This window comes from Balaenoptera borealis (assembly GCF_965194805.1).
Source record: "Balaenoptera borealis genome assembly, chromosome: 7".
NCBI classification, from domain to species: Eukaryota; Metazoa; Chordata; class Mammalia; order Artiodactyla; family Balaenopteridae; genus Balaenoptera; species Balaenoptera borealis.
The window spans coordinates 69793658-69809163 of NC_138864.1; the positions used below are offsets into that span (position 1 = coordinate 69793658).

The 15506-nt window shown below is 36.0% G+C and overlaps 1 protein-coding gene across 7 annotated transcripts in view; it reads left to right on the forward strand.

The window, feature by feature from the left end:
- The window catches only part of SEM1 (SEM1 26S proteasome subunit), a 306555-nt gene that overhangs the window by 455 nt on the left and 290594 nt on the right, over window positions 1-15506 (forward strand). The window lies entirely within an intron of this gene.

Consider the following 15506-nt stretch of genomic DNA (forward strand, 5'->3'; position numbering starts at 1 on the left):
GGGGACCCTGGTTCCCTAGCCCGGTGTCCGGGATGGTGGGGCCTTTTCCTCTTAAGCCCGGTTACCGCCACCTCGTTCATGTCTACATAATCTCTTTTCCCTTTATTTATTGTTATCGTTATTATTATTATTATTTGTTTTAGCAGTCTTCCTTTGCCTTGAATCCTTCCAGAATTAAATTGTTGTATCTAGTTAGGTCAATGCTGCTTACATTTAGGACTTAACATATGAAGCCTGTTAAGTAGAATGGGAGGATCAGGTGTTAGTGCTTAATACCCGTTATTGCCTTCGTCTTGTTCCTCATTAATTTTTGATCACTTAACTTCGAACTAACATAAGTTTAAGGATTTATAAGACCCTAAAACGTCTACATTTTTATTAGCTTCATGGTTACCAAGAGGAACTTCAGTTTTCTCATTGTAGGTAACAGCAAATAGCTAACATTGTTTGGGTGGTTGCTTGTCTGAGTATTTTGCTTCTATTAACTTAATTCATTTTCACAAGCCTAGTAAGTAGGAACTGGTATTTACATTTTTCAGATAAAGAAATTGAAGCTTGAACAGTTAAGAAACTTGCCCAGTGTCACGTAACTGGCTAGAAATGATGGACACCTGGCCCAGTTGACACTAGCGCTCTTAAACTCTGTAGCTGTACTGCTTCTGTTTGTTAGATCCTTGTTGCCAATCAGGGCTTCAGAATTGTTGGTTTTATCAACTAATTGCTATGCGTAAGGTAAATATCTTCTAAGAAAAGGAGGTTACTATTGGGTGACCTTTCTGAAGGTGTAGGAAGAGAATTGTGGTTAATGGTTACAAATCTGTTACAGTAAATAGTTACTGCTTCACCAAAATGGTCCTAAGTTGTACTCCCTCATGATCCTACTGTGCATAAAACCACAAAGCTGTAACATTTGTTATTTTTATTTATAGTGTACTGGGTTGTTTAGTGGAAGAAGACCTTGGAGCACATACTACACAAACTCGTAAACTAACCCAAAGCACATTTATTTTCAGTTCTGGAAATAAATTCATTTAATTCATTATGAACCTTTAATTCATTATGTATTGTGGGGATTGTTTTTTGTTTTGGTAGTGGATTTATCTGTGCAGACATGTTTTCTTGATCTCACTTGCAAGTTGCTTCATAATCCTCCAACAGTGAGCTATGTAGTAAAAAACTGGCTTATTGAGATCAGGATCTGCTACTAACACAAACTTCATATTTGATATAGTTAGCATTTATCGTTTATCATATACAAGATACCATGTTAGGCACTTTATCTACATTAGTCTAATTATCACATCTCTGATGAAACTGAGGCTCAGGAATTTTAAAAGCTTGCCATTAAGTGGTCGTCAGGATCTGATAGGTCTTTCTGAGTCCCCAACCCAAGCAAACTTTAACCTGAATCCGTAACGTTTAGCAAAGTGCCTGGCACATGGTAGATGGTCAGTAAATGCTTGTCGAATGAGTGAACCTGTGTTTAAAGTAAGTAGTCGAGAATTGACTGCTTAAAAAGGGTCTAAAGATAACTGGGCCTGATGATACACACAATGTTTCAGCAACTTTCATTTCATCAGCTTTTTTTTTTTTTATTTTTTATTTATTTATTTATTTATTTTTGGCTGTGTTGGGTCTTCGTTTCTGTGCGAGGGCTTTCTCTAGTTGCGGCAGGCGGGGGCCACTCTTCATCGCGGTGCGCGGGCCTCTCACTATCGCGGCCTGTCTTGTTGCGGAGCACAGGCTCCAGACGCGCAGGCTCAGTAATTGTGGCTCACGGGCCCAGTTGCTCCGCGGCATGTGGGATCTTCCCAGACCAGGGCTCGAACCCGTGTCCCCTGCATTGGCAGGCAGACTCTCAACCACTGCGCCACCAGGGAAGCCCCCCCATTTCATCAGCTTTTGCAGAATATGTAATTCTTGTACTAAGTTTATGTTGGGAGCATCAATTTGTTCAAAATGTTGGCAGTTACATAGTAAAAAAAAAAAAAAAAAAATCTCATTAAAGTTAAAAGGAAAAGCAAAGAATATTTTTTCTGAAGACAGGCCTCCCACAACAGGCTGGTTTATTAGCATAAGTAACTCACCATTTATTGGTCACCTTACAGAAAATCTGTCATCTTCAGGTTTGAATATGTAGAATCTCATTCATTCAGGAAATTTTCTGTTTAGAATCAGCAGTAACATTTGAAATGCCTTTGCTTGTTCAGGTTTTTGTGTGTTTCTTCTCTGGTTTTTAATTCAGACAGGTAAAGTTGGAGAAGCAGTACTTTGAAACTGGCCTGTTTTGAATCTTTCAGTATTTGAGTTTTCAGATCAGTTATTAGTGCCCTGAATTACCAAGTCCTTTGCCTTCTTTGGAGATTCTTTTTCTTGTGGTTGTCTTTATGGTAAATATGCCATTGACAAACTCACCAGTAGATACAACTTAAAATTGCCTGTAATCATCTGTTCAATCTAGAGGAGGTCTTACTTTCAGTGGCCCATTGGGTCTCTGTGCTCCAGAAAGTGGATGATGTCCATTGTCTAGGGTAGCTTGCAGTTAAGAGCCTGTTACATGAAAGCATTACTGAAATTATGTATCCCTGGTTTGACTAAAGAATTGTATATTTTTTGAGGGTGTTGTTGCTACATCTCATTCCTGATAAGAACTTGTTTGGTAAGATGTCAATTCAGTCATTATAAGGAAGGGGAATTTCTGTTTTGAAAAGGAAACTAAGATAATGTGTTTTCATGGAGACTTCATTGTTTCTTCTGAATAGCTCTTCTTCAGTGTGAGGTGTAAGGTGGGGTGATTTTCTGAAGGTGCAAAGAAACAAATGCTCCTTTTTTATCATTTGGACTGTGGATCTGTGTTACATTGGCAGTTCCTCACGATTCTAATTGGTGGGCGTGTGATCTGGTCATTAAGTAGAAACTGTTGAAAATCATGTTTAGGATCTTTGTGAATTCTGCAACTTCTTGACTATTTAAACTGATTGAGTATCAGATTTATTGGAAGACATTCAACGTTTTGGGAATGATTTAATATAATTTTGGAGGCTTGGCATGGTTAAAATTTTAGAACTGGAAAGCAACTTAAAAGTCTTGAGAAGCTAGAACTTGTCAAGATCATACAGCTAGGTTAATAGTAGTAGGGTGGGGCCTAAAACTGAAATACTCTATAATTTATTTGAAACTTCAAACAATTTTTCAAATCAGACATATATTGAAAAGGTATTAAAATATTTTCATTTATCTCATTTCTCTTACAATTAGAAGTGGATGAGAGTGAAAATGGGAAGAACAAGTGGGCCTTTAATTTCTTTTATTCTGTTCTTCCTATGCCAGAATTGAGAGATTTCTTTCCTTTTTTTGAGGGAAAGAATATTTAAAATGGACCTGAGTTTGCCTTCAGAAGCAATGGTGTTTACAAGAGAATACTATTATACTAAGTAGTTTATAATTTTTCTATAATCACTGGAACTGCTGTGTTATCTGAAGCAGGCTGGTGGTTCCCTAATGCTGCTAGCATTCTGGAATAACTGAGGTACTCTCGCCTGTGCCTAACAAAGTAGGACATCTTATATTGGTTTTTAACCAAGGGAGTATTTTTGGATATCGCATTCACTTGTCAAGTGAGAAAGTAAAATAACTGCCAGCATATAGTGAGTAAAGGTCAAGGATTTTAAATACTTGCTATGCATAGACCAGTCCTGCACAAGGAAGAATTGTCCTGTGAAAAATTCCACTGAGAAATATTTATGTGAACATTGGATACCAACGGGACTAAATCCTCAACAAAAGAGTTCCTTGGAATCTTAAATGTAGAAGGTAGATACAATTAATGCTGACTATGTCAGATACTGTACTAGTCAGTTTACTTAGAACCAAAGGGGCTTTGGTGTTTTCAGTTATTAAATGTAATATAGTGGACACATAAATAAATAATAATGTCACATATTTAAATTAGTTGCATGGTGGTAGCAAGAAATGAAGAATTCATGTTACTAAGATCTTTTAAGAAAAACGATAAATATAATGAATGATAAAGTGCCTATTCGATGTCCATTCATGGTAGTCATATGCAAGAAGAAAATTTTTGAGCTCCAGGATAGAATAAGCATGATGAATCTAGGATCAGACCTAGGTTCAAAATCCACCATCCATCAACTTTTTTTTTCCCTCAAAATTCACAATTTTATATGTTGTAGAATATGAATACAACAGAGAAGTCATTACCACCAAAAAGGTAACAAACATATCCATCACCCCCAAAAGTTCACTGGTGTCCCTTTATAATAATCTCTCCCTGTCAGTCCTCTCTACATCCCTTCCCATCCCTAGAAAATCACTGATCTCCTTTTGACATGATAGATTAATTTGCGTTTTCCAGAATTTTATATAAATGGAATCAGACAGGATCTTTTTTTTTTCCTCAGGCATCTTGCACCCAGCATCATTATTTGGAGATTCATCCATGTTGATGCATTTATCAATAGCTTGTTCCTTTCTCTCTCTGAGAAGAATTCCACTACATGGATATACCACAATTTGTTTATTCTTTCACTTTCAGATGAACATTTAGGTCATTTCCTGTTTTTTTCCAATTACCCGTTTTTTTTTTTCCCTTACAAATAAAACTGCTATGAATATTCATGTAGAAGTCTTTGTGTGAACATATGCTTTCATTTCTCTTGGTTTAGCACCTTGTAGTGAAATGACTGAGTGGTACAGTAGGTTTATGTTCACTTTAAGAAACTGCCAAGCTGTTTCCAGTGTAGTTATACATTTTACATTCCCACCAGCAGTGTATGAGGGTTCTAGTTACTCTACGTCTTTGTCAACACATGGTCATTTTAATTTTAGACATTCTGATAGGTGTAATGATATCTCATTGTGCATCAGTTTTTAATTTGTCGACTTGTACTAGTTACTTAAATCCTTTAAAATATTTTTGCAGCAAAATAGATAGGATAATTTTACAAGTAACTGCTTATTTAAAATTTAAACCTATAAGAAGGTATAAATTAAAAAGTGAAAGCACTGTTTCTTGTCAATTTTCCCCCGAAACATTTCTTATGCTCCAGTATAATCACTGTTAAACAGTTCTTTCAGTGTCCTTCCTGAATTTATGTACACATATATATATTTATTTGTGTGTGTTTGTATATATCCTCACAAAGGATCATGTTACACATACAGTTTTTCTACTTTTTACATTATATATCTTAGACGTATGTTCACATTAATATAAACATCTACCTCATGCTTTTTAATAGTTGTGTTCTACTAGTCCATTGTATGCACAATAGATAATCTATAAATATGTATTGATATCTAGGTGGTTTTAGGTTTTTTGTTTGCTTGTTTTTATGTTTTGTTTTTTTTCTGTTACAGAATATGTTGCAGCGAATATTCTTACATCTTTGTTTTTCTTATTTATAAGATAAATTCTTAGGAAATTGCCAGATCAAATTGGCAGGTTCATTTTAATTTTTTAATATAATTTTTATTTTGAAATAATTACAGACTTACAGAATAATTGAAAGTACAATACAAACAACCTTTTTTTCCATGAGCCAGCCTGATGTTCATCACCCCTAGATATTTTAATGTGTATTTACTACAAAGACATAACCTCAGTACAACCATCGAAATTGGAAATTAACACACGGATATATTACTATCATTTAATCCATAGGTCCTTTTCAGGTTTCTCCAGTTGTCTTAATGTCTTGATTAAGAATCATGGATTACATTCAGTTGTCATATCTCTAGTCTTCTTCAGTCTAGAGCAGGTCTCTGTTTGTCTTTGACTTTTGTGATTTTGACACTTTTGAAGGTTGCAGGCCAGTTATAGAATGTTTCTCAACTTGGATTTGGCTCACGTTTATATCTGATTCGATTTAGGTTCTGCACCTTGGCGGGAATATCATAGTAGTGATGCTGTGTTCCCATTGCATCCTGTCAGGTGAAACATGATTCTCATTTATTCCATTGCTGATGATGGTAACTTTATTAAGGTAGTGTCTTTGAGACTTTTCCATTGTTAGATTACTGATTTTCCTTTTGTAATTAACAGATATTTTACTAGGAGGGACTTTGAAACTGTGTAACTACAGTTTTCCATTCATTATCAAACTTTCAATTTATTCATTTATGTATATCAATATAGACTCATGAATTCTCATTCGATGGGTTATAATTTGTTGCTATTATTTATTTTGATATTCAGATTGTCCCAATTTGTACATGGGGAGTCCCATCAAGCTGTCTTCTGTGACCTTTTGACATGTCACCATCATTCTTTGTGCGTTTCCTAGCATTCTGACACAAGAAGGTATTCCAAGCTAATCTTACACTTTTCCTGTTCCAGTCCTGGAATCAGCCATTCCTTTAAGGTGCATAGCTTTCAGTGGAGAATGATATTTGGAAGGTAAGATCTTACCTCCAGTTGTGCTAATGGCTTTCGGGATGCTCTCAATGGAAGGAACTAGGAAATAGACAAATGTATGTACATGTATACACTTTTACATCTATTTATGTATGTGTTTGTATAAAACCATGAGTTCACATAGATAATCTCTAATTTACAGTTCAGCACCACAGGGCTCATTCTAGTTTTTTCCCTTTCCACATTTGTAACTTTCTTCCCCAGCAGTGAGAAACCTGGCTCCCATTATTGTAAATATTGGGTCATTGTCTATTAGGTCATCCTCCTCCCTAACCAATGTTTGTTGTCCCCTACACCCACAGATCCCCTCCTTATCTCACTTGGGCTTCAACATTTTATGCTAGGCCACTGTCACTCCTCCTTACTCCAGCATTGGATGGTTTCTTCACTCTGTCCTGGCTATGACACACCAACCACACAACACTGCCCCTCCACAGGAATGCCTTCCTGGCTCTGCTTGGGCTCTGACACCTCATTCAGGACCGGGTGCATTTTGAATTTTGACATATTCTCAAATTACCTTTTACAAGGGTTACACAAATTTCCATCTACAGTTCACCTTTTACCTGCACTCCATATTAAACATTTTAGTCATTACAAACCTGAGGGATGAAAATGGAATCGCATCATTTTGATTTGGATTGATTTCTTTGAGCAGGATTGACCTTTGCGTTTTTCCTTTAATTGTTACCTTCTTAATCCTCAGTTCCTTCATGTAATTTGTTGATAATAATTAGAGTCATGTAAGGATTGTATGATTGTATTAGTCTGTTTGAGCTGCCATAACAAAATACCATAGACTGAGTGGCTTAAACAATAGAAATTTATTTTCTCACAATTTGTAGTTTGGGAAGTCCAAGATGAAGGTGTTAGCCTGTTCAGTACCTGGTGAGGGTTCTCTTCCTGGTTTGCAGACTATTGCCTCTCACCATGTCCTCACAAGGTGGAGAAAGAGAGCTCTCTGGATTCCCTTCCTATAACAACACTAATCTCATTATGAGGACTCTACCCTCATGACTTCATGCAACACTAATTACCTTCCAAAGGCCCCATCTCCAAATACCATAACATTGAGGGTGGTTAGGACTTCCTCATATGAATTTCAGGATTGGGGGACACAGACATTCAGTCCATAAGAATGATATATGTGTAAAGCGTGTAGCGTAGAGTTTGGCACAAAGTTGGTATTCTGTGAACACTAGTCCCCTTTTTTTCCTCCCTCCTTATCTACTTAGGGATTTGGATTTTGCATGATGTTTGGTATTTATTTAATTTGAACCATTTTCAACAAATATTTTGTAATTTTTAGATGTATCCAAAATTAAGCTTGTTGAGCTTGTGGGTTATTTGTTTATTTTTTTAATATTAAAAACTTATAAATTAAAAAACATTGTCAAAAGTTTTTCCAAAAGTACTTTAAAAAATAGTTTGATTATTCATATAAAATATAAAGATACATAACACAATAGTATATATTGTTTAAGGATGTATACAAATGTACAAGAGGTATAGAGATACAGTGGAATGAACCTCCCCCCCCCCCACCCAAATCAAGATACTAGTGCTTGCCAGGGGGTTGTGAGAGGTGTGACTCAGGATATTAAACAGTAAAAACTACTTTGAAAAACTATTTGATTAGTTATTTAACTGGTTCAATGGAATGAAGAAGCATTAAGCAATTGTGACTTAAATGGTGTTCATTGTTATGTAGTAGTGTTGTTTTTAAGCATAACTCATTGAAAGATATGAACAGTGAAAACAATGAGGGGAAAATAAAAGTTTCAAAAACTATACTTACACTTCTGAAGTATTAAAAATTTACCAGATATCTTTTTTCCAGTTTTGTGCTCTGTTATTGGTGTAATGCTTGGTAGAAATGGTATCTTTATTCTGCAACCTGTTTCTCTTTTTACCTCCATCACCCCTTAAGTTTCCTTGGAGTGATTAGCCCATCATAAATGATTTATTCATTCGATATATGTTTGTAGAGTGCTTCCTATACATCTGGCACTGAAAGGTGCAGAGCGAGAATGATTCTAGCTGCCATTTATCGGTACGAAGTGCTTTAGGTACATTGTCTTATGTAATCCTCATAGCAGCCTTATGACAGATTTATACTTGGGGCTCAGCAAAATAACTTACCAAGGACAAAGTTAACTAGAGGCTGCACAGAGGCAAGTTTGACTCTTTAGGTAGATATTTGTCTTCGGACTTAGTGATATAAACATCAATGGAGATCAGTAAGTTTTCATGCCAGACTTGAGCTTTTTAGTATTTTGCAAGTGCTTATCCTAGGAGGGGGCACTCTAAGCCTTTCTCTCCCCACACCCAAGTAAACCAGAACACCTTTGCTTTTGACTATCTTTCTGTTGGGTTTCTGGGTAAGATTTCACTTGGTTTCCTTCCAGTGGAAGGGGGGGGGTGCGGGTGGTGGTGGTGGTGGTGTGGGGATTAAACCACTGATAGTAAAGTGCAACAGCAGCTGAAAAGAAGGGGAAATTATTTCCAGTTGTGTACCGCATGAGGCAGCAACATTTGAACAGAGCTTTCAAAAGGTAGAAGTGTAGGAAAGGGGTTTCCAGAAAAAGGGAAGAGGAGTAGATGCTTGGAGGTGGAAGATCAATGTGTATGTGTATTTTATTTGGCTGTGAAATAGTAGTTGTAATTACACAGGTAGTTTGGGGCCTAATCATGGAAAGCTTTAAGCCAAATGACCACTTTGGACTTGATCCTTAGGTAGATGAGAAGTGGGGGTTTTTTTGTTTGTTTGTTTGATATGTGTATGTTTCCTTTAGGCAATAGGCAGTTTAGGAAAAAAACCCAGCAGAATTTGAAAGGATAGAAAGTCAGGGAAGCTAATTAGCAAATTGTTGAAATAGCTTAGGTGAGGACTAAGGGCCTGAAATAGGTTGTTATTAGGGAAGAGTGATGCAAGAATAACAAGGGAGCTTTGGCAGCTATTTTGATAGTAAGGAATCAGGGATTGTGATTTTGCACTTGCATAATTAATGGAAGACCGATGGTTGAGTTCACATTGGATACTCTTTTTTTTTCTTTTTTTAAAAATTAATTTATTTATTTTTGGCTGCGTTGGGTCTTGGTTGCTGTGCGCGGCCTTTCTCTAGTTGCGGCAATCATGGGCTACATTTCATTGCAGTGCGCGGGCTTCTCATTGCAGTGGCTTCTCTTGTTGCGGAGCACGGGCTCTAGGCGCACTGGCTTCAGTAGTTGGGGCACGTGGGCTCAATAGTTGTGGCTCGTGGGCTCTAGAGCGCAGGCTCAGTAGTTGTGGCTCATGGGCTTAGTTGCTCCGCGGAATGTGAGATCTTCCCGGACCAGGGCTCGAACCTGTGTCCCCTGCATTGGCAGGCGGATTCTTAACCACTGCACCACCAGAAAAGTGTCCTACATTGGATACTCTTGCCTCAGTAATGTGGAGGATCAGAATGAGAGAATCAGTATGAGTGTAGGGCATGAGTGCTTGGAAAAGATTAGAATAACTAATGGCTTTGAGGAATTTTATAGAATTAGAAATAAAAGCACTAATCAACCAAGAGAACCAAAGTCAGCATGTTTGTAGTGGAATCATTCTGATATATATAAATAATATATGCACACGCACACGTGTGTGTGTATACATATGTTTAATTATTGATGAAAAGGATTGTGTTTGAACTTCCTTTTTTTAAAATGTAAGAAAAATTATAAATGGTTATGTAAGTCATTTTGGACCTCTGTTTCAGACTCAGAACCACAAACAACTGAAAGTTCACCAATAGTTTGGTAGCAACATCATTTAACACTTGCTTTTGGTTGTTTGCTCTGAAGTACCCCACTGACATTTTTGGTCCTTGTTGGCGAAAATATAAGTATAGTACAGTGGTGCTATGCTAGTAGTGATTTCTTAGCCACTGAATAGACATTAGATTTCTAGGGTATATAGATGTTTTTGTATCATGATAACCTACAGAAATGAAATTTTATAAAAAATTTTAATCTGTTTTATACAGCTTAAGCAGGAACATGTGTAAATTTATCTCAGAATGACTAGATTTAGTGTGGCTTTATTATCATATTTATCAGTGTAATGATGCTATTTGCAGTTATTGCTGTTTCACCTATAGCGGTGAATGTACAATTTAGAACTTTTTTGAACTTTCCTTTGTTTCTTTTATATTCTTCTTCATGTGATGTTCTGTATATACATGCCCATTTTTTATTTGAAGCAACTTTGTTGGAGATTAGTTTATTTATATTCAGAGTAGCTTTACTGTTAAGGAATGAATGAGAGTTTGATGCTCCTGAAAATCACTTTAAAATAGAACATTTGCAACCCTATTTGGTATAAATAGAATTTCCTCTTTACTTTTCTCCAAAATGGTATACTTCATACTTTGAAGAAATTTCAGAAGGTATGTTGGAGGGTGGGGGAGAGTAAGTACTTTTAAAAACATTGAGAGAGAACAATTTTTCACACTTAAATGTCAAGGTGATACTTAGATGAAGTATGTGGGATCTTTGGTAACTCAGATTTGTGAAATTTAAAGCTAGTCAAAGATGTAATTCTCACTGGCAGATGTGAACAAAGTCAAATTTGGGGGCAAAGTCTCAGATAATTTAGAATTGCTAGACACTTATGTATTAGGCATCTGTTATTGGTTATTTCCAAATTTGACTTCTTAAAATATGGTAATTTTTTTTTACCAGTACACATCTGGAGGCCTGCACATTGAAGTAAACACAGCTGTGGTTATTTAAATGATTAATCACAATCCTGGCAATGCATTTAGTGTTGAAGATAAAGGGTGTACTTTATAGTCATCTACGTATTGAAGGAAGACATTAGACATAAATCAGGTATCCTTGTTTGATTTTATTATTTTGCCCTTTTAAAAAAAGCTGTTTCTGGGTTTAATGCTTTAAAAGTAAGTGATTAAATAAAATTGCATGGTTAACAGTGCAGTGTTATAATTGAAAAGTAAAACACAGTTCAGAGATGTTTTGCAAAAGAAGTCTGCCAAATCCAGAGATTACAACAGTCACATGTTTTTTATGTTCCCCTTCATTTAGTTGAGTTTACATATATTGTAGTTTATATATATTGTAACATGTATAATATGGAGGACTTATAAGTGTTGGAAATAAATTTGGGGATGTTATACCCTATCACTTAAACTTTTACATAATATAGTTCAGTACATTCGTAGTTAATAAAGAAAATCTTTAAAGTTTCCACCTAAAATAGATTATAGATTCTGGTTTGTCTTTGTATGCTCAGTAGTGTCATAATTGTGAAGTACTGTATAATAATATGAAAGAAATACAGAGCTACTGTCATGAATCTTTTTGTGTGTGTGTTCTACCTAAAATTGTTTTTTTTTAATAAATTTATTTATTTATTTTTGGCTGTGTTGGGTCTTCGTTGCTGCGTGCAGGCTTTCTCTAGTTGCGGCAAGCATGGGCTACTTTTCGTTGCGGCGCGCGGGTTTCTCATTGCGGTGGCTTCTCTTGTTGCAGAGCACAGGCTCTAGGCGCACTGGCTTCAGTAGTTGTGGCACATGGGCTCAATAGTTGTGGCTCGTGGGCCCTAGAGCACAGGCTCAGTAGTTGCGGCGCACAGGCTTAGTTGCTCCGTGGCATGTGGGATCTTCCTAGACTAGGGCTCGAACCCGTGTCCCAGGGAAGTCCTCTACCTAAAATCTTGCTCATAATACTGTTTTCCCTCCATTCATGAGCCAGTTTCGCTTTCTTGGGACTTTATTTCTACCTTCTTCCTTCTCTTTTCCTTGCCATTAAAGTAACATGAGATGGTTGTTACCAGAGGGAGAGATACTTGATCCTTATGCTAAATGATCATCAGAATTCAACTTGATAAACTAAAAACTGTACCAGTTTTAAAATTTTTAAAAAGATACTGTTCAGGGACTTACTTCCCTGGCAGTCCAGTGGTTAAGACTCCACACTTCCACTGCAGGGGGCACCAGTTCAATCCCTGGTCGGGGAACTAAAATTCCCGCATACTGCTGCGAGGCCAAAACCAAAAAAAAACAGAAACAAAAAAAGACCGTGTTCAAACTCGTTTTTCCCATATTACGTAAAGAATTTGATTGTTTTTTTTTCCCCTAGCCTTTATGGAGTTAAGGATTGGACCTCCTACAAAATAAGTTATTGAAGCTGTTACGTTTTTTGTTCTAGATTCTCTGAGACAGTAGGGTACAAATTAACAAGTATGTTTTTTTAGTCTCTTAAAGTTAAAAGAATTAAAGTCAACTTGAAGATATTTGAATGACATCAGTAATAACAATATTGAAATAAACTTTTTTTTTTTTTGGCCGTACCATGTGGCTTGTGGGATCCTAGTTCCCCAGCCAGGGTTTGAACCTGGGACCTCAGCAGTGAAAGCACAGGGTCCTAACCACTGGATTACCAGGGAATTCCCTGAAATCAACATTTTGAATCAAGTCACAATTAGATTAAAAGTTCCTGTGGGCCCTGTATTTTTATTGTTCTGGAAAGTGTAGGCTTACAAGATTAGCAGAGAAATGTGAAATAAATATTCTTGTTTTTTATATTTCTAACTTGAATCTTTTGACATTTTATCATTTCCTTAAAAATTTAGGAAACTGGTTAGTTAGAAGTGGTTCAGGCTGATGTGAGGCTTCGTGTCTTAGAACTTTAAAGTTCAATTGTGACTTGAGTTATGTCACCTTCTTTACTCAAGAGCATATTATCCAGTCGTAACGTATTCAAATTATTTTGTGGAACATTAAGCTCTATTAGATATCTTTATAAAGACTCCTTAAAATATCAGTGAAACAAATATTTCGTTTGACAATTCTTATTTCTAGGCTCAACCCAAGTATATTTAAAGTCTAGGATTTAAGGTTGTGAAATAACGGTAGAAAAAAGTTAATAAATATTTTCTTGTAAGACAGTCTTCACTTTCTGTTTTTTTGGTAGTGGTAATGGTGGTGGTTTCAAAACAAAGAGGGGTATGCTATACAGTGATCTCTAAGGCTTTCTCTGTTTCCAGAATTCTGTAATTTTAAATAATCTTCTGTCTTAGCCATTTTATAAAAACTTGAAGTATAAAGACAAACTTTGCTGCATTGTTTTAATGAAATAGTTTTATGTGAATTTTTTATACTGGAATGCTTAGTGTCATTAAAACAAATCAAGAAACAAAAACTCCTAAGCTGTCCATTAATATTATTAGATAGCTCAGAACTGTAGGTTATAGGAAGGCTGGAGGGAATGGGGAGGAATAGCATGATTCACTTGCTATAAAAGGGATAATGGATTGCATTTTTCCATTATAATAAGTTCAGGGTACAAGAAGCTGAATTTCTATGATTTGAAGTGTTTTATTTAATTTTAATTTAAAAAATTAAAATCATGTAGTTGATTTTTGATGATTTAGTATTAGGGAAATATATCTACTGCTTGAGCCCCTTTTTAATTTAAAATCTGATCTTAGCCTGCAACTTGTACTATCTTTACATAATGTTCCTCTCTTGTATACTTAATGCTGCAATTTCTGCCCCTTTTAATTTTGCCTTAAAGTAGTTCCCTTCTTTCTGAGATTTCTCTGCTCTTAGAAAAACAAAAAGAAAATTTGTATACACAATGTACATACTAAACAATTTATTATTGATAGCAATGGCAATATGAGAATAACAGTACTGTTTATCCCTATACCTAATAATTAACTCTTGACTTAACTAAGTCACTTTGCTTGTTTATAAAAGTTCAGAAATGTTGTTTTTTATCTTTAGCTTTGGAAATAGATATACTATTATTTCTTTTTTATTTGGCCACACCGGATGGCATGCGGGACCTTAGTTCCCCGACCAGGGATCGAACCCGTGCCCCCTGCATTGGGAATGTGGAGTCTTACTCACTGGACCAGCAGGGAAGTCCCCAGATATACTATTTTTAAAAATTTGGTTGCATTAGCTTTCTCATCGCTCTTCCGTAGACTGAAGGAAATCCTAAATGTGATTTCCTTTACTTTAACTTCTTAATCTACTCTCATTATAAACTATAGGTGGATTCATAAATAGAATAAAAATTTTCAGTTTGAAAGGTACTTCTATAAGAAAGGAGGACATGTAAGGATATCTGTAGCCCAGTCAACTTAATTTTGAGATGTAATTAATACTTAGTATTGTTAAGTATTACTACTGTTGAGGACCTCAGAGAATAGTATAGGATTTGAATTTAGATCATTACAATATTTCCTTTTTGAGAATAATAATATTACTGGGAGATATAAGAACATTTAGACCAATAAAAATCAGTATTTTTGATTACTGAAAGTTTTTATTAATGAATATAAATTCACTACCCTATACCAATGATTAAAGTTGAGTATACATTTGACTGAGCTTCCTAGCAACCTGAAATAAATTGCCTAAGAGAAACTCTCATCTTTTCAGGCACTAATATCTTAAAGAAATTTCCCACATGATCTCTCTTCAGGGAGCATTCAAACAGATGATCGCAGGTCTCAAAAGTATTCTTAGAGTAAATACAGTTGAGAATTCTACATGACTCATTCATAATACAAGATATTGTTATTCTCTTCTATCTTGAAATATATACTCTTGGCTTCACTGAAACCACACACTGCCCTCTGTTTTCTTGAGATTGACCACTCAGAGGAAGGGAACTTGAGAAACGTAGTTCCATTTACCCAACATTTTTTTGAGTGTCTACTATGTGCCCAATACTCAGCTATAGACATTAGAGTTGCAAATTTAATAAAATGTGCTTCCTACCTGAATGTTTTGCATAGTTACTTACAGGAATGGTGATCATTTTGGGCATCAGTGGAAGAGGGTACAGACTGTAAGATTAGAGAGGAGGGGACAGAAAAAAGACCACAATAATAGTCCATGAAGGGAGTAATCCCTCCTAAATTAACATAGTGACAGCAAGAATAGGGAGGGGGAGACTATAACTGTAGATTCTTGAGCTGAAATCGAAAGGACATAATGAATGGTTATGAGAGTTGAAGGAGAAAGGATAGCTAAGCTGCCTCCCAAATTTCTGGTTTGGGGGGACCAGG